This window comes from Lithobates pipiens, unplaced genomic scaffold (genome assembly GCF_037356315.1).
Source record: "Lithobates pipiens isolate NorthernLeopardFrog02 unplaced genomic scaffold, aLitPip1_a1.2 Scaffold_19, whole genome shotgun sequence".
Classification (NCBI taxonomy): domain Eukaryota; kingdom Metazoa; phylum Chordata; class Amphibia; order Anura; family Ranidae; genus Lithobates; species Lithobates pipiens.
The window spans coordinates 17615504-17642853 of record NW_027507764.1 but is presented as its reverse complement, the minus strand read 5'-3'; positions in this window follow the sequence as shown (position 1 = coordinate 17642853).

Genomic DNA, 27350 nt, shown 5'->3' with positions numbered 1-27350 from the left:
TTCGATAGGGTTGCATGGGATTACATGCACTGTGTTCTACAATCCATTGGCTTGGGACCCCGGCTGCTATGCTTCATTAACGCTTTGTATATCTCCCCGAGAGCGAAAATAATAGTAAACAACACCCTATCGAATGCCTTCTCCATCCGGAATGGGACCAGACAGGGTTGCCCCTTGTCCCCTATTCTTTATATCCTCACACTGGAACCATTTTTGAACAGCTTGAGACAAAACCAAGATATCACTGGAATTCGTTCCAAACTCAGAGAATACAAAATTGCCGCATACGCGGACGATATCTTGATGTTCCTGACCAACCCCCTGATCACGATCCCATCCCTCTTGAAAGCATTTGAGCTATTCAATATGTTGTCCAACCTAAAAATAAACTTTAATAAGTCCTACGCCCTCAACATATCCCTAACCCGTACCACGACTGACCAATGTAAACTTAATTTTCCATTCCACTGGACTGATGATGCTATCACATACTTGGGCATACAACTTACAAAAAACCTGAACGATCTCTATAGTAAAAACTATGTACCTACTTTACACAAGATTATAAGGGACCTAAAACAGTGGGATAAGCCAATTTTTTCCTGGTTTGGCAGAGCTTCCATTTTAAAAATGAATATCCTCCCTCGCATGTTGTACCTCCTACAGGCAGTGCCAATAAAACTCCCACCAGCTTTCTTCAAATCGTACAGGCAGACCTGCTCAAACTTTCTTTGGGGTATGCATAGACCAAGAATTAGTTACCTCCAACTCTCCTTACCCAAAAGTAAAGGTGGTATAGGTCTCCCAGATATTACCAATTATTATAAAGCTGCCCATCTGACGAGAATAATTGATTGGAACATTCATTCACCGTATAAAGACTGGGTCAACCTAGAAGCGTCCTTCGTAGACTCTCCTCTCCACTCCCTACCCTGGGTACAACGCGCACACGTTTCCCCCACGGTCAAATCCCATCCACTCATTGCCCCGACATTACTTTGCTTCCTTACTGCCTGCACAAAAGATGATATCTCATCCACGCCTGGTCCATTGACCCCACTCAAAATGAACCCGGACTTTCCCCCGGGTATGCACGAATCCTTTCTCATCAAACATTGGACACAAGTACCACTACAGATATCATCTTTTTACAAAAATGGACGATTACTTACAGCTCAGCAATTGGCCGCTGACATGAAAACACCCCCTATTCCCGTGTGGACCTACCAACAGATTCGACATTACCTACATTGTATTAACAAACAAACGGACTGTACTAGACCTCTGACCCCCTTTGAGAAACTCTGTTCTTCCAAAACGCCTCTGACGCACCTCATATCCTTAACTCATTCCCTTTTATATCAAAGATATATTCCCGGGGACTCTTTGGCTTGCAAGGCCTGGGAGAAAGACCTCGATTTATCCATTTCTAGTGAAGACTGGGAAAACATTTTCCTCAATATTCATAAAGGCACTCTAAATGTGTCCACTCAGGAAAATGGGTTCAAACTTCAATGCCGATGGTATAGAACTCCTGCTCTGATCCACTCCTGGGATGCTCAAGTTTCTGATATCTGTTGGAGATGCCAAAATCAACGTGGCACTCTATTGCACTTATGGTGGCTCTGCTCGGCCATCCAACCTTTTTGGCAAAAAATACATCTGTTAATTAACAAAATTACATGTACAGAATTGCCCTTTAACCCAGCTCTATATCTCTTGCACCACAAAGTTCCCTTTAGAACATCTTACCATAAGTCCCTTACACTCCACCTAATCAGTGCAGCCAAGCAATGCCTCCCAATCCATTGGAGGTCTTCTACCGCTCCCTCCACTAAAGAATGGATCCGGAGAGTAGATAAAATAGCACAACTGGAGGAACTTATTCATATTAACAATGACACACCGACTAAATATGCCTCGAAATGGGCCCCTTGGCAACACTTCAGAACCACTGATGACTTTCACCGTCTGACACAACCTTCTACCTAATTCACCATATACTAGTAAGAACCCATATGGCCTTATATTCCCTAGATCCTTTCCATTTGGAACAGCTTACTAACATCCATTATGGCGTCACTTCTATCACATGACCCTTCAGAAGATCGTCTCCACTTATCCAGGACCTACGGATGGCGAGTGGCGGAGTACTTATAGCCCTACTTATAGCCCTATCTTACCTACTTACCCACCTGAGGAGTCCACCCTCATCCCTGTTCTTCTCTGTAATTCTCTTCCCCCCATTCTCTTTTACTCTCATCCCCCTCCCCCTCCCCCCCCTCCGTAAGCCTCATACACACTCAGCATTACAGACGCAAACCCCCCCCCCCTCTCTCTCTCCCATTCCTTCCCTAATTTTTTTTCTTTTTCTTACTAGACTTCTGTCTGATTTTGTCTATCTTGACATGGTACTCTAACAATGTGCTCATTGTTGAATCCTATCCCACACACTCGCAGATAAGAGCGCCATAATTTTTTCGTGCACTTAAAATCTCCTTCAACATTTCTTTTATATTGAGCAGATAAACATATATCATGTATATCTATGCTTCCAATGAGCGACTTTATACTTTTTGTTCACCTATACTATTGGTTTACTCCCTGTAATGATTACCAGTTATAGGATGTAATTTTTCTGTATGTTGTTTTATCGGAAAACAATAAAAATCTTTGGAAAAAAAATACAATGACATTTAAATCAGATTTTAGAAAATATGGTAATTAAAACTGCTGATATAATGGGTCCATCTATTTTACATCTTCAAAATATTACTCTTGATTTGATGATAAGTGAACAACATTCTCATATAGCCAGAGCATGCTTAGAGATTCAAACTGAATATTCCACTAATTTTAAAATAATTGCGCAAGCATTTCAGAGTGGAATAACTCCTCTTGGCATTTTACAGTATTTGCCCAAAGAATATTTATATGCGATAAATCATACAGATTTATGGGTAAATAAATGGATAGGATGCAAGCAGGACATATGTTATAGTTCTTCTATGATTCCAATAGCCGGAAAAGAACAAATTTTGGTTCCAATCACTGTTTTGGGATTACCTGTCAGTAATACACAATTATTATACTATAAATTACAGTATACAGATTTTGTATTTAACAATGAAAATTCTGAATTAGAACAATTAGATTTGTCATCATGTTTACAATTCCAGTCTAAAATTATATGTTTACCTAATCAAGATAAAAGTATATTTCATTCTTGTTATCATAATCACACATTATGTTCAGCAAGAATAGAAAATAGAATAAGTTCTGAATTAATTACTCGTGTAGATTAAAGAAGGTTTGTTTTCAGATTATGTCAGATACAGAAAGGGTTAAAACTTTTTTCTCTTCTTGTACAAATACAGAAAACCTAAATCAAGGGTTGTATTGTATAGAAGGAGATATTGTTGCAATAAGTATTAATGGGTTGAGAACAAATTTAACAAATATGTTTATGAAAAATATTAGCGCTCTTCCTACACAGTATAATATTTCTCAAATAGATGAATTTCCATGGGAAAAATGGGCAAATATAATTCAAAAGGATCAAGGTTTATTAATAGCTTTGGCTAAGGAATTGCAGAATGCAGAAGTATTGTTTAAACATGAACAAGGTAATTTGCAAGAAATATCGCATCAATGGTCAGAATTTTCAGGAAGTAATTGGTGGAAAAAATTTTGTAATAGTGTATCCATTTGGGGAAAAACTTCGATAACTTCAGCAGCAGGAAATATTTTATCATATCCTAGTGTAATTATTTTTATTATTATTATGTTATTTCTTATATTCCAGTTATGTTTGATGTTTAGAATGAAAAAATTATATTATCGAGTTAGAAGTGATATTAAGAAAGGAGATGATTTGTTACAAAATAAGTTGAAAAGGAAAATGGGTTTTGAAGGTACGAATTCAATTGTACATGACAAAACATTTGGAGTTATTGAATCAAAGTTTGTTTGAATGTGACATGAATGTTGATGAATGAATTTTTTATCTGAAAAATATGATTAGTATTCATATTTCAGAGGGGAATGTTATATTCTTAATTAGTGATGGACGAACTTCCGACGGGACGTTTCGCGAACGCGGACCGCGAACGAGGCCGACCGTTCACGAAACCGAACGTTCGCGGCGGGCCCCATTGACTTCAATGGGAGGCGAACTTCGCAAACCTTTAGGTCAAATTTGCAGCCACAAGATAATTATTAGCTGGGCAAACATAGTCCCACCACATGGCCAATGACATAACACATGTATGAGGTGAATTTGGGATCGATAACTACAAGCATTCTTTTTTTATATGGGAAATTGTTCTGACAATTCAGGACTGTGGAGCGCATGAAGGCAATGGAGGAGAGGGAAGGTCAGGGACCAGGGTAGGCAAAGAAGAGGGTGCAGGAGATGATCACCAGCAGCGTGACATACAGCAATGACACATGCACCGTGATAGAGGCATCTGACAACAGCACCGTGATAGAGAGAACTGACATCAGCAGCGTGACATAAAGCATTAACACCAGCACCGTGACATACAGCATTGACAGCAACACTGTGATAGAGAGCACTGACATCAGCAGCGTGACATAAATCACTCACACCAGCACCGTGATATACAGCACTGACAGCAGCACCGTGATAGAGAGCACTGACATCAGAAGCGTGACATACAGCAATGACACCTGCACCGTGATATACAGCACTGACAGCAGCACCGTAAGCAGCCCCAGGAGTAAGTCAGCACAGCACAGGGATGGTGTGATCCCCTCATAATAAGCAGGCCCAGGAGAAACTCAGCACAGCACAGGGATGGTGTGATTCCCCTCATAATAAGCAGGCCTAGGAGAAACTCAGCACAGCACAGGGATGGTGTGATCCCCTCATAATAAGCAGGCCCAGGAGAAACTCAGCACAGCACAGGGATGGTGTGATCCCCTCATAATAAGAACCCCCAGGTGAAAATCAGCACAGCACAGGGATGGTGTGATCCCCTCATAATAAGAACCCCCAGGAGTAAGTCAGTACAGCACAGGGATGGTGTGATCCCCTCATAATAAGAACCCCCAGGAGTAAGTCAGCACAGCACAGGGATGGTGTGATCCCCTCATAATAAGCAGGCCCAGGAGAAACTCAGCACAGCACAGAGATGGTGTGATCCCCTCATAATAAGAACCCCCAGGTGAAAATCAGCACAGCACAGGGATGGTGTGATCCCCTCATAATAAGAACCCCCAGGAGTAAGTCAGCATAGCACAGGGATGGTGTGATCCCCTCATAATAAGAACCCCCAGGAGGAAGTCAGCACAGCACAGGGATGGTGTGATCCCCTCATAATAAGCAGGCCCAGGAGAAACTCAGCACAGCACAGGGATAGTGTGATCCCCTCATAATAAGAACCCCCAGGAGGAAGTCAGCACAGCACAGGGATGGTGTGATCCCCTCATAAGCATCCCCAGTAGAAATATGACACCGCTCAACTTCTTCAAAGAGGAGGGTAGGGGCATATAGTACGCTGTGCTTTTTTGGGACAAGGAAGTGAGCCAAATGAAGAAAGAAGGTCTGTGTGCTTGATTAAAAAAATTGTTTATAGACATATACATGGTCTACTGGTCACATGTGTTAAATTCCTCCGAGATCCATGCCTCATTCATTTTTAGAAATGTGAGGTAGTTAACACTGTCGTGAGCTAGGCGAGTACGCGTATCGGTCACGATCCCCCCTGCTGCGCTGAACGTCCTTTCGGACAGGACACTGGATGAGGGGCAAGCCAACAGTTCGATTGCAAATTGGGCAAGCTCTGGCCAGAGGTCAAGCCTGCCCACCCAGTAGTCCAGGGGTTCATCACTCCTCAGAGCGTCCACATCGGCCGTTAACCCAATGTAGTCGGACACCTGATGGTCTAGGCGTTCCCTGATGCTGGATCCGGATGACACCTGTCGATGGGTCAGCTGAAAGAATGACCTCATATCCGAAGTCACCAACACATCTTCAAACTGGCCTCTTCTTGCAGGCGCTGTTGGATTGGTACCCGCTAATCCTTCTCTGGGAGTGGGAATTGCTCCTCTGCCAGCGCGCGCAAAAGCAGAATGCAGCATTTCTCGAAGCAAGACCTGGAAGTGCTGCATTCTGACAGCCCTCTGCGACGGCGGTAACATTTCCGCCATTTTGTGTTTGTTTAGGGGGTCTAAGTACGTTGCCACCCAGTACTGGTCCTTGACCCTTATGCTTTTTATACGGGGGTCCCTATTAAAACACTGAGCATGAAGGCCCCCCATTTGCACTAAAGTGGAAGCGGTGTGGTGGCCTGGCTCCTGCTCATCATCCAGGATAATGTCGTCCTCTTCATTCTCCTCTCCCCATCCACGCACAACAGGGATCCCAGAAAGGTTTAAAGCATGCTCTTCTTGCTCCTCCTCATCCGCCCCGGCACCATCCTCCTCTGACTCCTCTTCAGACTCCTGTTGTTGACTTGTCTCAGATAGAGTAGCCCCCCCTGGGAATTCATCCAGCATTGCGACTTCCTCATCTTCCCGCTCCTGCTCCTCCACAGCCTAATCAATGACACGACGCAATGCACGCTCCATAAAGAAGGCATGTCACTGATGGCGCCATGGCTGCGACTGACCAGTTTGGTGATCTCCTCAAATGGTCGCAGAAGTCTGCATGCGTCGCGCATGAGCAGCCACTGGCGCTGTGAAAAAAACCCCAGCTCCCCAGAACTGTTTCTTTCGCAGAGTTCATACAGGTAGACGTTAACTGCATGTTTCTGCTGGAGCAGCCTATCAAGCATATAGAAGGTTGAGTTCCATAGCGTCGGGCAATGGGAAATAAGACGTCTGACCGGCAGATGATGTCGCCGCTGAATGTCAGCAAGGCGAGCCATGGCCGTGTAAGATCTTCTGAAATGGGCCGAGATTTTCCTTGCCTGCCGCAAGATGTCCTGGACCCCAGGGTATTTGACAAGGAATCGCTGCACGACCAAGTTTAAGACGTGTGCCATGCATGGCACGTGCGTGATTTTGCCCTGTTTCAATGCGCTAAGCAGATTGGCACCGTTGTCACACACCACTTTACCAACTGTCAAATTGAGCGGTGTTAGCCACTGATCTGCCTGTGAACGCAAAGCTGAAAGGAGTGCTGGGCCAGTGTGGCTCTTGGCTTCCAGGCACAACAGACGCAGCACTGCATGGCAACGTCTCACCTGGCATGTGGAATAGGTTCTGGGGAGCATGGGCGGTGCAGTGGAAGAGACGCTAGCAGCAGAAAAGGAGGAGGCAGCTGAGGAGGAGAGGGAGGAGGATGGAGTAGGAGGAGGAGGAGAAGAAGAGTCAGGCCTGCATGCAATCCGTGGCGGTAAAACCAAATCTACACAGGTGCCACGGGTTACATGCTTGACGGCCGTCAGAAGGTTCACCCAGTGGGCAGTAAAAGTGATATACCTTCCCTGCCCGTGTTTGCTAGACCACGTGTCTGTGGTCAGATGTATCTTGGCACCGACACTGTGTGCCAGAGATACATTCACTTGCCGCTGAACATGGCCATATAGCTCTGGGATGCCCTTCTCAGAGAAATACTTCCTTCCTGGGACCTTCCATTGTGGTGTTCCAATGGCCACAAATTTGCGAAAGGCCTCCGAGTCCACCAGTTTATATGGCAGTAGTTGGCGGGCTATGAGTTCTGACAAGCCAGCCGTCAATCGTTGGGCAAGAAGCTTATCCGGCGTCATCATTTTTTTACGCTCGAACATTAGGCCCACGGAAGCCTGCCTTTTTGCAGAAAAATGTGAGCTTGGCGTGATGGAAGGTGGAGTGGAGGACAATTGTGAGGAGAGAGGAGAAGGAGAAGTAGAAGACGAGGCTGGACGGTGAGAGCCTGCAGTGTGGCTTTGTGTGTTCCGTTGCTCCCACTCGGCTCGGTGATGGCTGCCCATGTGCCTTCTTAAGGCGGTCGTCCCTAGGTGAGTGTTGGGCTTACAGCGATTAAATCCGTTGACTGCAAAGATTGCAGATGGCAACGCTATTGTCAGCAGCGGAAACGTTAAAAAAAGCCCACACTGCGGAGCCATGTGCCGGTGTCCTGGGAGCGCCAGATGTGACCGTACATGGTCGATGACTCGCTCCTGATACATTTGCAGTCTGCTTTGTCCCTCCTGTGCAATGTAAGTTAGTCCTGCTTCTCCTCCCTATCTGCTGGTCCATATCTCCCTCTGAACTCCCCTCCTCTTCCTCTCTTGTGGGCACCCACGTGACATCACTAGACACGTCATCATCAACGTCACCTTCCCCACCGCTATAAGTAGAGATCTCGGAGTAGGCAGCAACACCGGGGACAAACCTCCTCCTTGGACTGATCTGGGTACTGTCGTCAGACTGCTGAGTAGCGGTTGTTGCTACCTCCTCTTCCTGATCCAATACCAAGAGTGGCTGCGCATCACAAATGTCCTTTTGATATGGATCGGAAAATAATTCCTGTGACTCAAGCGGAAGGTATGTGGTGGTGGTGGTGGTGGTGTTGTTGATGGTAGTGTCTTTGGGGGTGCACATAGCAGAGAGTGAAGAAGAGGGTGCAGATCGAGAGGATGAGGAGGGTGCAGAAGAGTAAGGCTGAGTGAGCCACTCAACCAAGTCTGGTGCGTCCTTTAAAGTAATTGAACGCACCTTCTGCAACTTCCCACTTTGGCTCAAGGCTGGTGCTCCTGCCCTACCCCTACCACCCCTGCGGAAGGGCCTGCCTCTTCCTCTGCCTGTCATTTTTAAAATCACCCTGTGACAAAACTCTTAGTCCCTATACCGATGAAGGACTGCTGCAGTATAGGGCAGCGGTCAGCAGTGGTGCACCTCAACCCTATCTATTGTGGACCGATAGCGGTCCTTACAGAACAGCAGACTGTACCTCACTCAAACCTATGTACTGTAGCACCCTTCACCAAGTTACCAGTCCTTATAAGGACCTTTGTGGAACAAGTAGGTTGTGTGTGACTGATTAGCAGACTGTACGTCAGTCCCTATACTGCTGAAGGACTGCTGCAGTATAGGTCAGCGGTCAGCAGTGGTGCACCTCAACCCTATCGATTGTGGACCGATAGCGGTCCTTACAGAACAGCAGACTGTACCTCACTCAAACCTATGTACTGTAGCACCCTTCACCAAGTTACCAGTCCTTATAAGGACCTTTGTGGACCAAGTAGGTTGTGTGTGACTGATTAGCAGACTGTACGTCAGTCCCTATACTGCTGAAGGACTGCTGCAGTATAGGGCAGCGGTCAGCAGTGGTGCACCTCAACCCTATCTATTGTGGACCGATAGCGGTCCTTACAGAACAGCAGACTGTACCTCACTCAACCCTATGTACTGTAGCACCCTTCACCAAGTTACCAATCCTTATAAGGACCTTTGTGGAACAAGTAGGTTGTGTGTGACTGATTAGCAGACTGTACGTCAGTCCCTATACTGCTGAAGGACTGCTGCAGTATAGGTCAGCGGTCAGCAGTGGTGCACCTCAACCCTATCTATTGTGGACCGATAGCGGTCCTTACAGAACAGCAGACTGTACCTCACTCAAATCTATGTACTGTAGCACCCTTCACCAAGTTACCAGTCCTTATAAGGACCTTTGTGGAACAAGTAGGTTGTGTGTGACTGATTAGCAGACTGTACGTCAGTCCCTATACTGCTGAAGGACTGCTGCAGTATAGGTCAGCGGTCAGCAGTGGTGCACCTCAACCCTATCTATTGTGGACCGATAGCGGTCCTTACAGAACAGCAGACTGTACCTCACTCAAACCTATGTACTGTAGCACCCTTCACCAAGTTACCAGTCCTTATAAGGACCTTTGTGGACCAAGTAGGTTGTGTGTGACTGATTAGCAGACTGTACGTCAGTCCCTATACTGCTGAAGGACTGCTGCAGTATAGGGCAGCGGTCAGCAGTGGTGCACCTCAACCCTATCTATTGTGGACCGATAGCGGTCCTTACAGAACAGCAGACTGTACCTCACTCAACCCTATGTACTGTAGCACCCTTCACCAAGTTACCAGTCCTTATAAGGACCTTTGTGGAACAAGTAGGTTGTGTGTGACTGATTAGCAGACTGTACGTCAGTCCCTATACTGCTGAAGGACTGCTGCAGTATAGGGCAGCAGTCAGCAGTGGTGCACCTCAACCCTATCTATTGTGGACCGATAGCGGTCCTTACAGAACAGCAGACTGTACCACACTCAACCCTATGTACTGTAGCACCCTACACAGACCAAGTTACCAGTCCTGATAAAGAGCTTTGTGGAACAAGTGAGTTGTGAATGATTAGCAGACTGCAGCAGAAGGGCAGCAGTCAAGTATAATATTCTTTCTATATTTGGAAGAAAGAATATTATACGTGTACAACCCTATTACCATACCACTGATACCAGTCCTGAAAAGAACCTTTGTGGAACTAATAGTAACAGCAACTGTTTAAACTGACCCTCACTGCCTGACACACTGCTTCCTTCCTTTCCCTATACAAACTGGCAAAACAGAGGAGACTGGAACAATTACTGGTTACTCGAATAGCTCTTTTGTGGACCTGATAGTAACAGCTAATGATGATGATGATGATGATGACTAATCTGGCTGTCCCTAAAATAGCAGCAGACACAGCGCTCTGTCCCTTTCTCTAAACTGACAAAAGACACTCAGGCTGCTGCAACAATCAGTAGCACAGCAAACCTATATACACCTAACACCTATACCAGTCCTGAAAAGAACTTTTGTGTACCAAATAGCTAGTGGTTTATCTGTCCTGCTCCAAACAGCAACCTTTCCCTATAGTGACAGAAGAAAGAATGTAAAATGGCCGCCGGATCGGGTGTATTTATAAGTTAGGGGGAATGTCCAAGTGTCCATGTGCTGTCATGTCTCAATTGGCTGTCCTGTACCCCATGATGGATGTGTCATCATAGGTCAAAGTTCTTTTACACATTAAACACGTAAGTCCGCCGGGGCGAACGACGCCAATAGTCCGCCGAACGAGCGGACCGCGAACGACCGAAATTCGCCGCGAAACGACCGCCGGGCGAACCGTTCGGCCATCACTATTCTTAATATCTAAATTTTAATTGGCTTTATTATACTTTATTCAGAATATAATCTTTCCATACTGTGTGAAAGAAAACTTTGAGTCAGTTGATTCTATGTTGTGACTTGCGATAATTGAAAAAGTAAACATTTAAAACCTGTCAGGATTTTGATAAATGTTGTTTATGTACAAATTCTACAGTTCATTATATATATGCTTTTAGAAATTTAGCCTATGTAATTGAGAAGCCCTATGTAAGTGAGATGATATTTTTCTTAGAGTCTGAAATTCTACCTTCCCCCCTATTTCCTGCCATTTCATCAGAAGGTAGTGTTGTGCTTTTTAAGGAAATTTTCCCGCACAATATTTACTAAGTAATTTTTAACAAAGATATTTTTAAGATACAGAATCAGTCTATATGACACAGTCTATATATGTGAAACTTATTCACGGAGACGAGTGATCATACAAAATAGCTACCGTATATACTCGAGTATAAGCCGAGATTTTCAGCCTCTTTTTTGAGGCTGAAAGTGCCCCCCTCGGCTTATACTCGAGTCATCGCTGTCTGCCCGCTCGATCAGCGTGTCGAGCAGACAGACAGCGGCCATTCTAGAATTCAAAAGCCGCGCCTCCGGCTCCGCCTTCGCCTGTGATAGGCGGAACACTGAATTTCCCAGCAGCCTGTGTTCCGCCTATCACGGGCATCGTCTCATCCTCGTACTACGGACGAGGATGAGACGATGCCCGTGATAGGCGGAACACAGGCTGCTGGGAAATTGAGTGTTCCGCCTATCACGGACATCCGATAGGCGGAACAGCAGTCAGTGGGAAATTGAGTGTTCCGCCTATCACCGACGGAGGCGCGGCTTTTGAATCCTAGAATGGCCGCCGACGAAGAGCTGAAGGACGGAGGCTCGGCTCGGGACGGGACGGGACGGGCCGGGCCGGGCCGGGCCGGGACGGGACGCAGGCTGGACGGGACGCAGGCTGGACGGGACGCAGGCTGGACGGACACAGGCAGGCTGGACACAGGTAGGCTGCACGGACACACACACACACACACACACACACACACACACACACACACACACACACACACGGATGCATGGACACACACACACACACACACGGATGCATGGACACACACACACACACACACACACACACGGATGCATGGACACACACACACACACACACGGATGCATGGACACACACACAGGGATGGATGGACCCACAGGGATGGACGGACACACAGGGATGGACAGGCATGTCTCACCCTCGGCTTATACACGAGTCAGTAATTTTTTCCAGTTTTTTGGGGGTAAATTGGGGGCCTCGGCTTATATTCGGGTCGGCCTATACTCGAGTATATACGGTACTTTTATTGGTTGACAGAAAACAAATATTTACATGAAATATTAAAATACAGATTGCATTACTTAATCATTTTGACAATTAATGGAAACACCCTCAAACTGGGTGTAGTAGTACCTTGGACACAATTATCAACAATTTCACTTCTCGGTAGAATCAATAACCTTTTGATAATTGACAATTAAACAGAATGTCTGTATTTCACACGTCCAACCGTTACTATACTGCAGGTAAGTAAGTGGTTAACAATGTGAAATAAATTAGACATTTGTTTGTCAATAAAATTGGCATCTATGCAAAAAGAAATATAATGAAAAAATTTAATTTAGAGAAAAATCTAAAAGGCGGTTATTGATTCGGGAGAAGTATTTCAATAATAGAATATTCAAAAACATCAATATTTAAGAGAACATAGAATAGATGATAAACATATATTTACCCATTTCCAATATGGCTATTATTGGGGATTGTTGGTTACCAGGAATTTTAAGATGGGTGCCGTGGCTTTCAACATGGATTCTCTTACAGAGGAATTACTTGGTGTGACCTCCGAGTTCCAAGGAGCAGGGATCTTCGTGAATGTAAAAATGTGTATTCATGCATGTCTTCCAGTGTCCCTACTCAGGGGGGGGGGGTCCCTAAGCTTCCCCTTGACTCTCTCCCCCCAGCTCTCCCTGAGCTTTCTCCTCCTTCCCTTTTCCTCTCTCTATGGCCATCTTAAATATTCTTTTAAACAAAAAGATCATAAAATTATACTAAGTTCTGCCCAGAGGGTATGTGTTCCCTCCTCATTGGCCGGCAACATGTAATGGTTAGCTTTCCTGGGAGTCTCGTGATTTTAAGGTAATAGCACCTTCAACCACCAGGTGTCTCACATGTGTTTGGTGTTTTATTTCTTTAAGTTAATATTTTTTATTTCTGTAATATGCGTTCGTTGTTTATATATGTTCTAACGAATATATCTCGAATGTTCAAGAATTATGGCATAATATAAGATACGATTTAACATAATTTTCAATAATCACTTGCATAAAATGGTGATATATATGTATATCAATGTATATCTGTTAATCTTTAGTCCATTTAGAAAGGACACAGGTTAGATATATATCAAACAAATCACATACAATTATTATCTATATGGATACACGTACAATTCGGGTATCCAATCAATATTTGTTTATCTAAACCTAGGTTAAATTCTTATACAATTATAATCATGATTATATGTTTTTTCATAATACTAATTTGTTGCTAAAACACTTCTACTTATGATCACATTTTCATATATAATCTCTCCATGACAAATTTCCCCAGATCACTAGGTACCAAACCAAAATATCTCCTTGTTGACCCACAAATATCACATACAGTTTTAATCACTTGAAGTATTTTTGAAATATGTTGGATTTGTATCTTCCTCTCACACCATGTTTTGAGACATTTGTACTATAGTAAGATATCATATCCCTGCTTCTAATATACGTATATTCATGATGTAAAAATATATACAATTTTCAATGTTTCCTCGTAGTGTCTTCAAATGAACATTGAACATTCAGGATACAGTCCCATTGTTTACTTTTCTAATGGAGGTGTCTTATTTGCCCTGTTGGGGTAGATCTCCACTTCGTATCTTAGTTATTGTCTCATGAGAAGCTAGGACAACACTGACTACTTGGCTTATTGATCTCTCACTTTCTGAGACAATGGGATATTTGTTCTGGTCATTCAGGTTTATTGGCTGTTGGTCACAGGTACTCCAAAGTATAGCCCAACCCTTGCCATATATATTTGCATGGTTGTATACTATCCAAACAGTCTTTTTACTTACGCACAATGGGGTTTTCTAGTTAAAGGTTATTTCCATGCTATAAATACTTATGCAAGTTTGGTCTTCTCACTATAACCAACAAAATAAGTAAACAGCTTTTTGTTTGGTGACAGAAAATACCATTGTTTCAGCGAGTTTCTGTCCCAATGCATGCTTGTAAAAGTTTTCAATAGTTGATGTAGTGAACATGAGATCATGTATTTTGTGTTCTTCAAGAGGGTAATAGTTCAATGATAGCAAAATCGTGGTTCATCTGTTCCTGAGGCCTAAACAAATCTCACCTCTCTGACAGTAAATATTAAATGTATTATTATTATTTTTTTTTTCTTAATGAATTCACAACAAAGCCCCCCTTGTGAAGTGTTCAAATGCCGGAAGTCGTTTGAAAGACTTCACCAATGCAACAGGTTGAATAAATATGGCTTCGCTCGGGCCTTGTAAGTTGAGTTGTGAAGATGGATCCGGATTGTGGATATATATATTGAAGAGGTATAGACACCTGCAGATGGGTGTAATTCTTTGAAAAACAAAATGGGTTTGTGATCGATGTGTGCATCTCAGGGCCGTCATCTGTTGTTTGGCGGGAAATGGATCATTCCGGGCACCTTTAATCTTGGCCGTCCTGGTGGGTTTTGTCCATGTAGACTGGCCATCAGTGGTGTCCCTGGATCCCCCATATGGTTCCTTCTCTGGATGTTTCACACATGTTGGACTCTCGGTTCGGTTGACCGGCTAATGGACATCATAGTCCTGTAAAGGAAAATGGATTCCATGAGAAAAGATATATAAGTTTGTTTTTTTTTTACATGATCTGTGTTTGAGATCTCAGTGTCAAGTTGGTATCCTGGGCACTGTGCCTTGGGGGATGGGAGGAGTCGCTGACACATAGCAGCCATCGGAGCGGCTTGCGTCCTCCTCCCCCGTCATCCCCGCCTACAGCCCTCTGTATCGCCGGCACCGCCGGCACCGCCGGCACCGCCTACCCGCCGTCAGATGCTCGCATGCACACGGCATAGCGGACGCTCTGGACGGAGAGAGAGGGGCAGAGAGAGCGCTCCGCTACGAAGCAGGGATATAGCGGCGGGATGGTGGCTCTGTGCGGAGCTCTGCACACCCCTCCCCCCTCATCATTGAGCTGACCTGGCTATATGGACACCTCCACCCCTGCATATATTGGTAAGGTCATATATTAGACAGTAGTGGCAGAGCTGAGGAGCAACGGAACAGCCAGGTGAGCAAGGAATGTGGATGAAAGGAGGGTGGACGGACAGTTGAATATCTACCATATTTACCATTATTACTGACGAAACTATCACTGAAATGATCACTCTCCGAAAAGTGGTAAGGTGTATACACATAAGCCTGCTAATAATTGCTATTAACGTGATGCTCACTATTAGACCATCAGTCTGATACCAGCGCTGCCTGATCAATTGGATATAAACCCGGTAGGGGGAGAAGTGACGGGAGGTGGATGGATATGTGAAGGACTGAAAAGCAGAAAGACAGTGCGGAATTATCTGTTTTTTTTTTTTTTTCTTCTCTTACACACATGTTTTATATTGAGGTTTAAAGCAGCGGTGTTGATTCACGCCCACCTGCAACTGTTTACCCTTCTGTTTACCTTACCCCACTGTCTGCCCAGCACTCTCCTCCTGACTTTCTGACAGCGACTCTGCGGGCAGACACAGGGGGTGAATGCTGTAGTGGAATTATGACCTACATTCGTGGCAAAAAAAAAAAAAAAAGCCCCCTCCAGCATTCCTCCTATTTACAGGAAGTGTCAAGCCCCCCGGAAAGTGATGTAATCAATGCATCCCCCACGAGAGTTATAGGAAAGGAAAAGGACATTGGGCCTTGGAGCTAACCTATTACAAAGGGAGAATGCGGGGGAAGGCGAATAAAAGGGGAGGAGCGGGGCCTGCTAGCCCTGGGGGGAATACAACGATACTTGGTGGGGGAGACAAGTATGATGGAAAGCAGCCAGGAAACCCCCAGTCAGAAGACACTAAGGAAATCAGGCACGGGTATCAGCAAAACTATGGAGATGGGAGAAGGGCGGGGAGCGGAAAGGTCTAAGGATCTGTGCCCAACTCGCACTAGGATGGGGGGGGTAAGCTCCCGAGAAGAAGATAAAATCAAAAGAAGGGAAGAATTGGGGAGGAAAGGAGAGGCCCCCCCAACCCGATGCTCATCCAGAATTAGAAGAAGGAGACCTAGAGTTGGCGGAACTACAAGTGAATCTGAGTATGTTGAGAGAGATATTCACAGAGGCAATGGCTAAGGTTGAAACCTCACTTAAATCCGATATAGCTGGGATAAGGGCAGACATTGGCCGAGTACTAGGTAGGGTGGAAGAGTTGGAGGAAAGAATGAATGGCTATGAACAGAATCTGAGGGACCTAAGAGAACAAGTGAAATCAGCCCAAAAAATAAATAGATCGATCCGATATGAAATCGAGGATCAAGAAAATCCGGGGAGGGGGGGCGTGGCGACCGAGCGCTAAGATGGACGCTTGAGCTGAGAGCTCCGTTCGGCCACCGGAGAGAACAACCCTATAGCAACTCCATTGGTGACATATTTCCACATAAACCTATCTATAACGCAGTGTAGACACCTTCGCTTCTACCGAAGATGCCAAAAAATAGAAAGAATCAACAACCGCCGCAGGAAACTTCCGAACCTTTTCAAGGCGCGTGGAATCACACAAAATGGTGCCGATTCGTGCGTGACTGAAACTCAAGAGCAGGCCTCGCAACAATCTCACCTCCGAACGACTTCCCTCAGCGATTCCTCCTCGGGAACCAATAGCCCAACGACTAGAAGTCCAGCCAAACAAAGGCAACGGATATCTTCTCCAGAGGTAAACCGAGCGGACCGTGACATGGAGGTAAGCGGATCTGCTCCTGTAGGCCACGCTATACATCCACCGGCATCCGACCTGATTGCGGCCTACCCCACATCCGATCGACCGGTCTCAGATACAGTCCTTAAGGAGATGCTGATGTCACTCAAAGCCTCCATACAAGCTGACCTAACTGTAGAAATCACTAACTGCCATAGGGAAGTATTGGCCCTAGGTAATAGAGTGGATCAAGTGGAGCGCAACATGGGGGAATGCACAACTTCCTTCAATACTTTAGTAGAGGCCCACAAGTCCCATGATGAAGAGATAGCATGGCTAAAGAGTAAAGTAGCAGACCTCGAGGACCGCTCTAGGAGGCGCAATATTAAAATCAGAGGTATTCCTGAAGCCATACCTCCAAACCAATTACTGCAGTATGTACACATGCTATTCTCCACCATTATCCCTACATTATCTCCTCAGGAACTGACCATTGACAGGATTCACAGAATCCCCAAGCCAGCATTTCTCCCTGAAGGTACCCCTCGGGATGTTTTGCTCAAGATGCATTACTATCATATAAAGGAACAAATTATGACTGCGTTTCGTACTCGGGGCAACAACATATCTCAATATGCTGAATTGATCCTCCTCCCTGACCTATCAAGGCATACTCTGCAATTGCGCCGAAACTTGGCAACCATCACTAAGGCCCTGCGCAACCACAATATACCACACAAATGGCGTTACCCAGCAAAATTGTCCATCTCACATGATGGTACCACGCACACAGTTACCACTTTAGCTGAAGGTATCGCACTCCTGCGTCAATGGGGCATACTTCCACAACAAAGCCCTCTGGAACCACCTGCAACACAACTACGCCCTATTCCGGATGAGTGGCAAGTAGTTTCGCGCAGACGAGCCCCCAAAAATGTCACTGATGGTAGTAAATAATCACACACCGTTGACAAATATGTTCTCTCCCTGGGCACAAGGATTTCTTCATCTCTCCTTGTTCTTACCCCTGACATTTGTCATTTTTGCAGCTTTGTTTGCATATGGATCGCTTATATGATTCTATTTTTATTATTCTATACGTTATTGTTTATTTTTGTGGTTACACCCTTTGCTCCATTAGCACTGGACCTACACGTGATGGACCCTTCATCTTCACCTCCTGTTCTACTACATTTCTGAATACCATGGCAGCATCTCTTCTGTCAATCTCATGGAGATCAGATGGCTCTAACAATTCTCAAAGGATTCTGTGAGTACACTCACACATTTTTTTCCTACCTGAAATATGACCATTACTTTTGTTTCCATTAATGCCAGAGGCCTCAACCACCCTGTGAAAGGCTACTCGCTGTGGACCGAAGCTCAGAAACTAAAGGCGGATATTTTATGTGTACAGGAAACTCATTTTCAACAGGACAACCATCCCAAATGTACACATAAAAACTACCCACATATATTCCTGGCAAATAACCCGAATAAAAAAAGCGGAGGTGTCCTTCTTGCCATCCGTGACACGGTCTCCTTCCATCTCAAGAAATCCATCACAGCCGACAATGGTCGCTATATTATTCTCCAGGGTGATATTAATTCTAAACCGTACACCATTGTATCCTTATACGCCCCAAACACCCGACAGATTAGATTTTTGAATAGACTAATCCGTAAAATACAATCTATCCAATACGGTAGTCTCATTATTGGTGGCGATTTTAACCTCATTATCGACCCACAACTTGACACTTCTAATGTTAAACGTAACAACAACACCTGTCTAAATACGGTCCTGCATTCTGAAAAACTGTACGACGTATGGAGATGCACACATGGCAACGAGAAAGACTTTACCTTCTTCTCCCATGTACATGGGTCTTATTCCAGAATAGACTTCTTTTTATCAGATCAATGGACCTTACAAAATGTTTCATCCTCTGAGATATATGATATTACGTGGTCTGACCATTCTGCCATATCACTTTCTATTCATGAGAAGGGTGTCTCTCCCTCGTCACCCATCTGGCGCTGCAGTGTTAGATTACTACAGGACCCCGGTACCAAGGAACTGATTTCTCAAAACCTTAAAACATATTTCCAACAAAATGAACATTCAGTAGAGAGTCCCTTCACACTCTGGAACGCCCACAAAGCATTTATTAGAGGTATCCTTATCCAGCTAGGAGCTAGAGCTAAAAAAAAGTATACTGCAACCATAGACTCCATTACTTCCGATATCCACAATTTAGAAACCCTCAATAAAGCATCTCCCTCTCCCCAGCGGACTACCCAAATAACCTCTCTTAGAGAAAAATTAAGAGATCACTTGGCCCAAAACTATGATTTCTACCTTAGACGCTTGAAGTTACGTACCTATGCCTGTGCAAATAGAGCAGGTAAATATCTTGCCAATAGGATTAGAGCAATACGCACCAAAACTAGGATTTCCCACCTGATACATCCTACATCCCTTCATAAAATCATCAATCCTCAGGAAATCGCAAACCACTTTGCACAATATTACAGTGAGCTTTACAACCTTAGCACCGACCCCCACACTCCTCAACCCACTGTCCCCAAAATACAGCATTTCATCAATGATTTAGATCTCCTTAAACTGTCCGAATCACAGCTTGAATTGCTGAATTCACCGTTCACAAGCCATGAATTTACATCAGTCATTACTTCACTCCCTCATGGGAAATCCCCAGGTCCTGATGGACTAAATAATGAATATTTTAAAAACTTTTCCACTATTCTTTCCCCGTATCTCCAAAAGATGTTCACACGGGCAGCACACTCAGCATCCTTTCCAAATGAAATGTTAAAAGCATACGTGACCACCATTCCCAAACCTGGCAAAGATCCCACTACCCCTAGTAATTTTAGACCTATTTCTCTCCTAAACACGGATATAAAGATCTACGCCAAACTTATCGCCCTTAGACTGTCAGAGTTTATGCCTTCCTTAATTAAAAGGGACCAGATGGGCTTCATCAGGGGGAGACAAACTTCTGATGCTACAAGACGCATTATTAACATTGTTCATTATGCTAATTTGACTAAAACTCCTTCTCTGCTGCTCTCCATAGACGCAGAGAAGGCGTTTGATAGGGTGGAGTGGTGTTATATGAGGTCAGTTCTCCAAAAATTTGGCTTTCAAGGTCTCATCTCCAACGCAATGTTGGCTTTATATTCCAACCCATCCGCCCAAGTCTTAACAGCTGGAATGCTTTCCACACCGTTCCCTATTTCTAATGGCACCCGTCAGGGGTGTCCACTATCCCCAACCATTTTTAACCTTATGATAGAACCTCTGGCGGAGGCCATTAGATCCCAGGCCGATATTACTGGACACGTGTTAGGATCTCGTAACCACGTTATCAACTTGTTTGCCGATGACGTTGTACTGATGCTGACAAACCCATCCAGATCTCTCCCCTTAGTTCATGAAACTTTAAAAAACTTTGGTGAGATTTCGTACTATAAAGTTAATTTCGCTAAATCATTGATTCTAGATTTAGGAATTGACAAACGTATCAAACTCCAACTTCAAACCACCCTTCCGTATGTGTGGAAAGAGGATGACATACCCTACTTAGGTATAAAAATCACCAATTCCACGAAAACTCTAGTCTCTGTCAACATTAAGCCACTGCTTCTAAAGATAGATGAAACGCTTAAATGCATAGCCAAGACTGAACTTTCCTGGATGGGTAGATTGGCAGCGTGTAAGATGTTAGTTCTTCCTCTCATATTGTATATGTTCAGATCCATACCTATACCTATCCCAACCCATTTCCTTAAGATCTTATCTACTACTCTGTGGAAATTCATATGGAATGGTAAAAAAGCTCGTTGCTCTCCTAGTAACCTGATCCCGAATAACCGAGTAGGTGGAGTAGGACTAATTGATGTTTCTGATTATTTGTGGGCATCTAGACTGGACCAACCCCAACACTGGTTCAAAACTATCGATTCACCACCTTGGGTTGAGCTGGAAAGGCACATGGCCCCAATGCCAGATCTAGTGGCACTGCTCGTGAGTGATGTTTGGAAACCCTGGGCTCTCCATTCCATGGCTCCCACCCTTATAGCCTCCTTACAAGCATGGAGGTTCTTCCTACATCATACCCATAAATCTCAAAATGCTCTGGAATTCAAATTTCCGCTTAGCCTGCTCGAGCATAAAATCCCTATGCTATCCCTAAAACAGTTCCCCAACCACGGTATCCATACCATCCAAGACCTATTGTCTAATGGTACAGCTCTTTCCAGCACACAGATTATGGCTCAATACAATCTCCCCAACAAGTACCAGTTTACATGTATCCAAGTGGCACATTTTCTAAAACGTAACCCTCCCCCTACTATAACAATGCCATCCAGTGCATGGAACTTCTTAACTCGCGAACGCCCCACCAGGAAAGGCATTTCGCTTTTCTACTCCTTTCTACATGATAAACAATCCTTTGTGAAAACAAAATCGATTGATAAATGGGAGGCGGATTTAGGGAAAACATTTACAGATGATCAGTGGACAACTACATTTCGGGAAATCCAAAACGCCTCCCGTTCTATTAATCATTGGGCAATGACTAATAGAATTATTAACAGATGGCAATACACACCGTGTAGACTGGCAACATTTTCTTCGTCTGCCCAAAATACATGTTGGAGAAATTGTGGACAGCTAGGACATCTACTGCACATGTTTTGGGAGTGTCCCAATTTGGTTAGTTACTGGAACCAAGTATTCCAACTTATAACATCACTCACAGGTATTGGCACTCGCCCCAATCCATCCCTAGGAATTTTACATATGGGTATTGAACAATTTCCGCATGATATGCGGATTGTTATTTCCAACATCCTTCTCTCTGCTAGATCCATGATATTACAACATTGGAAAACTGCCATGACGGTAAACATCTCTGACCTAATTAGAAGAGTGAACCAACACCACACTATAGAGCGTGCTCTTGCCATAAATACATTGAAGTGCGATCTATTTGATAAGCAATGGAAAATTTGGACCAACAAATATAAGAATTCTGTGAACTAGATCTTAATCCTGATAAGATATACCCTGTGTAGTAACCAGTATTTGCATTACTGTTTGTGTAACCACCTACTTATCCATTTCTTTTTCACCCTTTCTTTCCCTCTCCCCTTTTCCCTCCCTCTATTGCATCGACTGTTAAATACAACTGTACAAGTCAACATGTCCTGTACCACTTGCCTTTGTATATCCTTTATAAAACAATAAAAATTTATTGAACAAAAAAAAAGTCAGCAGCTACTGTTTTTGTAGCTGCTGACATTTAATAAACACTAATTTGGGAAAAAAAATAAAAAAAAAAAATAAGAAAATCGGGGGAGAAGGAAAAATTTAAGGATAAAAGGTCTGGAAGAAAAATTTAAAAATGAAGAGCTCCCCAAGGTGATACAGGACTTGTTCAATCCCATTCTAGGAAGGGCGGAGGATGAAATATTAAAAATAGACAGGGTACACCGAGTTGCGAGATACCGGCCCCAAACCACAGAAAAACCAAGAGATGTAATAATTAGATTTCATTTTTATGAGGAAAAGGCGCGAGTATTGGAGAACATCCGAAGGATGGACAGGATTCTGTTTCAAGATTCGGAGATACAGATATTCTCAGATCTGGCAGGGGAAACATTGAGGAGGAGAGGGCTCCTTAAACCCCTGACAGATCTGATGAGGTCATTGAATGTTTCCTATCAGTGGGGATTTCCAGCATGCCTCAGGGGAAGGAGAGATGGCCGTACCGCAGTACTAAGGTTCCCAAAGGACTTAATGGACTTCTGCAATAGGTTAGAAATCCCTCCACCAGCATTACCAGGATGGGAGGTGGGGTTGGGGAATGAAGGAAGCAGTGGGGCCACGCAGTGGTTTCGGGTCGGGGATAGGGGAGGGAGAGATGGGGTGTAATTACCATCACTGGAGGGCGAGGGGGTGGCGGGGTGCGTGGGGGGGTGTGAGCACTCTGATAGATTGTGAATGAGGCGATCCTCCCGAAGAACGCTAGGCGGGCAAAAGGTGACCTATGGGTCAGTGGGACACCTATGCGAGGAACAAAAATGGGAATTGTTCACTCCTCTGAATAGAGGAGGGGGGGAGGGGGAGGGAGGGGGGAGGGAGGAAGTAGGGGGGGTGGGATGGAGGGGAATCTCTCTCTCAAACAGGGTATGTGTGCTCTCTCTCGCGCTCTCTCGCCTCCCCCTCCTCTCTCTCCCCATGCAGACCCCCGGCGGGGAGGGGGCATGTCGCCCCCCCCGGTGGGGGAGGGAGAGAGGAGGGGGAGGGGTTGAGTGAGATATGGCAAGGTTGAAAGTGATAACATATAATGTGAGGGGTATAAGTACTCCCCAAAAAAAGTTCAGGGTAAATAAGGAGTTGGAATTGTATGTGGCGAATGTGATCTGTCTGCAGGAAACACATATGTCACACGAGGTTAAAGGGAGATTGACGTCTTGGAGGTTCCCTACATGGTTCTACGGTGACTCTACTACATGTTATGCCAGAGGGGTAGCAATAGGCTTCGAGAGAAGTGTTAGGTTTGAAGTTGAGAAACAAATGGCTGATCCGGAGGGGAGATTTTTGTTCATAAGGGGAAGAATCTTGGATGGAGTATACACCTTTGCGAACATATATTCCCCAAATAGGGACCCAGATAAATTCCTAAAGAAGGTCCTGGACTTACTGGTAGAGTTTAGAAAAGGTAAATTGATTGTGGCGGGGATCTGAATATGTGCATTGACCCTCGGGCGGACTCCTCAACGGGGTCCCCTCGATGGTCGGGGCCTCGACATAAAAAGATAAAGGCGCTGCTCTCAGAATTTCAGTTAGTTGACGCTTGGAGGATTAAACATCCGAATAGCAGAGACTATACTTTCTATTCATCGGTGCATGGGACATTCACCCGAATTGACTATGTACTGATTGAACATCAGATGCTCCCAGCACTCAAAGATACAGTAATAAAATCTATCTCCCTGTCCGATAATGCGCCAGTCATGGTGCAGCTGGAACTAGTAACAGATCAGGCCAAAAGAGAGACATGGAGACTAAATGAAGCGTTGATACAGGAACCAGAGATTAGAAGTAGGGTTGAAACAGAGCTGGAGGAGTTCTTTATGAGAAATGACTCCCCAGAGGTCACGAGGAGTACGTTATGGGAGACCCATAAAGCATTTATACGAGGAATTTTGATAAGTATCGGGACAGGGAAAAAAAAGGAAATAGGGAAAAAGCTACAAGATTTAAATAAGGAGATTTGGGAATTGAAGCAATAAACAAGACCAAAGGGGATCCCGGAGAGAGTAGAGCTGAAAGATAAGAAGCTAGAACTGGAAGGAATTTTAGAGAAGGAAAGGGTTCTAGTTAACCATTGGGCAGAGAGTATAAGGAACCAGGAGGGGAACAAACCCGGGAAATGGTTAGCGAGAGTAGTATGGGAGAGAAGAAATGCGTCCTTTATATAAAAAATTAAAAATGAAAAGGGGGAAATTAAGCATTCCACCCCTAAAATAGCGACGGTCTTTCACCGCTACTATAGTCAGCTATACAAGGTAGGACAGGGAAAGGAGAAAAGTAGAAATAAGGAAGACATCACCGAGTACCTAAAAGGAACAGATCTCCCTACAGTCCCAGAGGACGAGCTGGAGAGGTTGGAGGCCCCGGTAACGATAGATGAGGTTGGGCGGGCAATAAGGGGAATGGCAATTGGGAAGAGTCCAGGCCCGGACGGGTTCCCAATTCTATATTATAAAAAGTTTGAAAAAATACTGGCGCCCAAATTATGAGAGTATATGAACGCAGTAGCAGAAGGGGAAGAACTAAGGGAAGAAGCATTGATGGCTTATATAACTCTGATATTGAAGGAGGGGAAGGATCCAACAACCCCTGGGAGTTATAGACCAATCTCTCTTCTGAATACGGATGTGAAGATACTCTCAAAAGTGATAGCAGAAAGGTTGAAACCATTGCTGCCCCAATGGGTCCATGGTGACCAAACAGGGTTTGTTGCGGGAAGGGAGGGCAGGGATAGTTGCCTTAAAACCCTCATGTTGATTCATGGAACGGAAAGCAGTGGATCCCCGGTCGCCCTGTTATCTGTGGATGCTGAAAAAGCATTTGACAGGGTAGACTGGGGCTTCATGTTCGAGACCTTAAGATATCTGGGGCTGAAAGAAAAAACATTGCTGTGGATAAAGGCATTTTATTCCCACCCAACGGCAAAAATCTAAATTAACGGTAATCTTTCCCCGGTAGTGGAGCTACATAATGGAACCAGACAAGGGTGTCCTCTATCCCCAATGCTGTTCGTATTGGCCTTGGAACCCCTGTTGGCCTCCATCAGGAAAAATGGAGACATAAGGGGGATGAGAATAGGCGGAGAGGAGTATAAGGTATCCGCGTATGCAGATGACATATTATTTTATGTTTCAGAACTCAGGGTGACTCTGCCAAACATAATTAAGGAGATCCATAGATATGGGAAGTTGACAAATTTTAAGATCAATATGTCTAAAACTGAAATTCTGAACATAACAGTACCTAAAAAAGAACAAGAGGAACTTCAGAAGTCCTTCCCTTTTATCTGGTGCAGGGAAGAGCTGAGCTATCTAGGGGTAAGAATTACACCCACATTGTCATCTGTATACGCGGCCAATTATACGTATATATTAAATAAGGTTAAAGAATGCACTAAAAATATGAGACATAAACCCTTGTCGTTAATAGGGAGAGTAAACGCGTTAAAAATGTTCATTTTACCAAAACTGACATATGTGTTCCAAATGATCCCAATAAAAGTCCCGCAGGAGTTTTTCACGAAACTTAAAACCCTAATTCCAAAATATATATGGGGACGTAGGAATCCCAGGATTTCTTATGCAACTCTAGAAAGGAGGAAGGTAGGAAGGGGATTAGCAGCCCCGAACTTTAGAAGATATTACCAGGCAGCAGTAATCTCACGAGCGGTGGATTGGGTGTATGATAAAGGGGATAAAGGGTGGGTAAATATAGAGAAAACACAAAGTGGAGTTAACCTAGGAAGAAGAATTTGGATACCACGGAACTATCGTGATTTGGGGAGCAGCACCAACCCACTAACTATCAATCTGTTTAAAATATGGGATAAAGTAGGAGAATTAATTCACTGGCAGTATAATTCACCTTTAATTTCATTATTAGACACCAGTTTTTTTAAACCAGGGAAGGAGGAATTTGTTTATTTTTCTAGATGGGCAAAAAAGGATGATATTCGGTTGAAAGATGTGATGAGTGGGGATAGACTCTGCACTTTAGGAGAAATAAGACAAAGATGGGGATGTAGGAATTTAGATAGTTGGAGATATGCACAAATTAAACATTTTGCTCAGACCCTGCCTCGGCCACTTCGTGGGGAAGGAGATCTTAGACCAATGGAGAGAATGCTTTCAGACCCGAGCTGTAAGAAAAAAAGTATGTCCAAAATTTATAAAATCCTAGAGGAGGAAAAGGAACCAGGCGAACCATCATTCCTGAAAAAATGGGAAGAAGAATTAGGTGATTCGGGGGATAAGGAACGTAGAAAGAAGATTTTAAGAATAGCAGGTACAATATCTAAGGACAATATGTCAATGGAGATGTCATTTAAACTAATGGCAAGATGGTATATTGTCCCACAAAGAGCACACAAGAGAAGAGCAGATACATCAGCATTATGTTGGAGGGGATGCGACAATGTGGGAACCTTTGCACATATCTGGTGGGAGTGCGGGAAGATTGGCCCATACTGGGAGAAAATAATAGAAAACATCTTCCGGATAACAGGGGAACAGGTAAAGAAGGAACTGTGGACATGCCTGTTTCATGATACTGACAAAACATTAGGGGAATACAAAAACTCGTTGACTCCTCACTTACTGATAGCAGCAAAAAGCCTGATCCCAAAGAGATGGGGTACTCCCGAACCCCCATCTGTGAGGGAATGGTTAGGCAAAATAGAGTGGTTAAGATCAATGGAGGAGTCAATATTTAGAAGAGGAGATCAAGTGGAAATTTACTATAGTTAATGGGGAAAATGGCTGGAGTTCAAGAAAACAAGGGAATATCTAAGAATGAGTAGACCTGAGGGGAAGTGAGAGGAAGAGCGAGAGAGAGAGAGAGAGGGAGAGAGAGAGGGGAGGGAGGGGGAGAGAGAT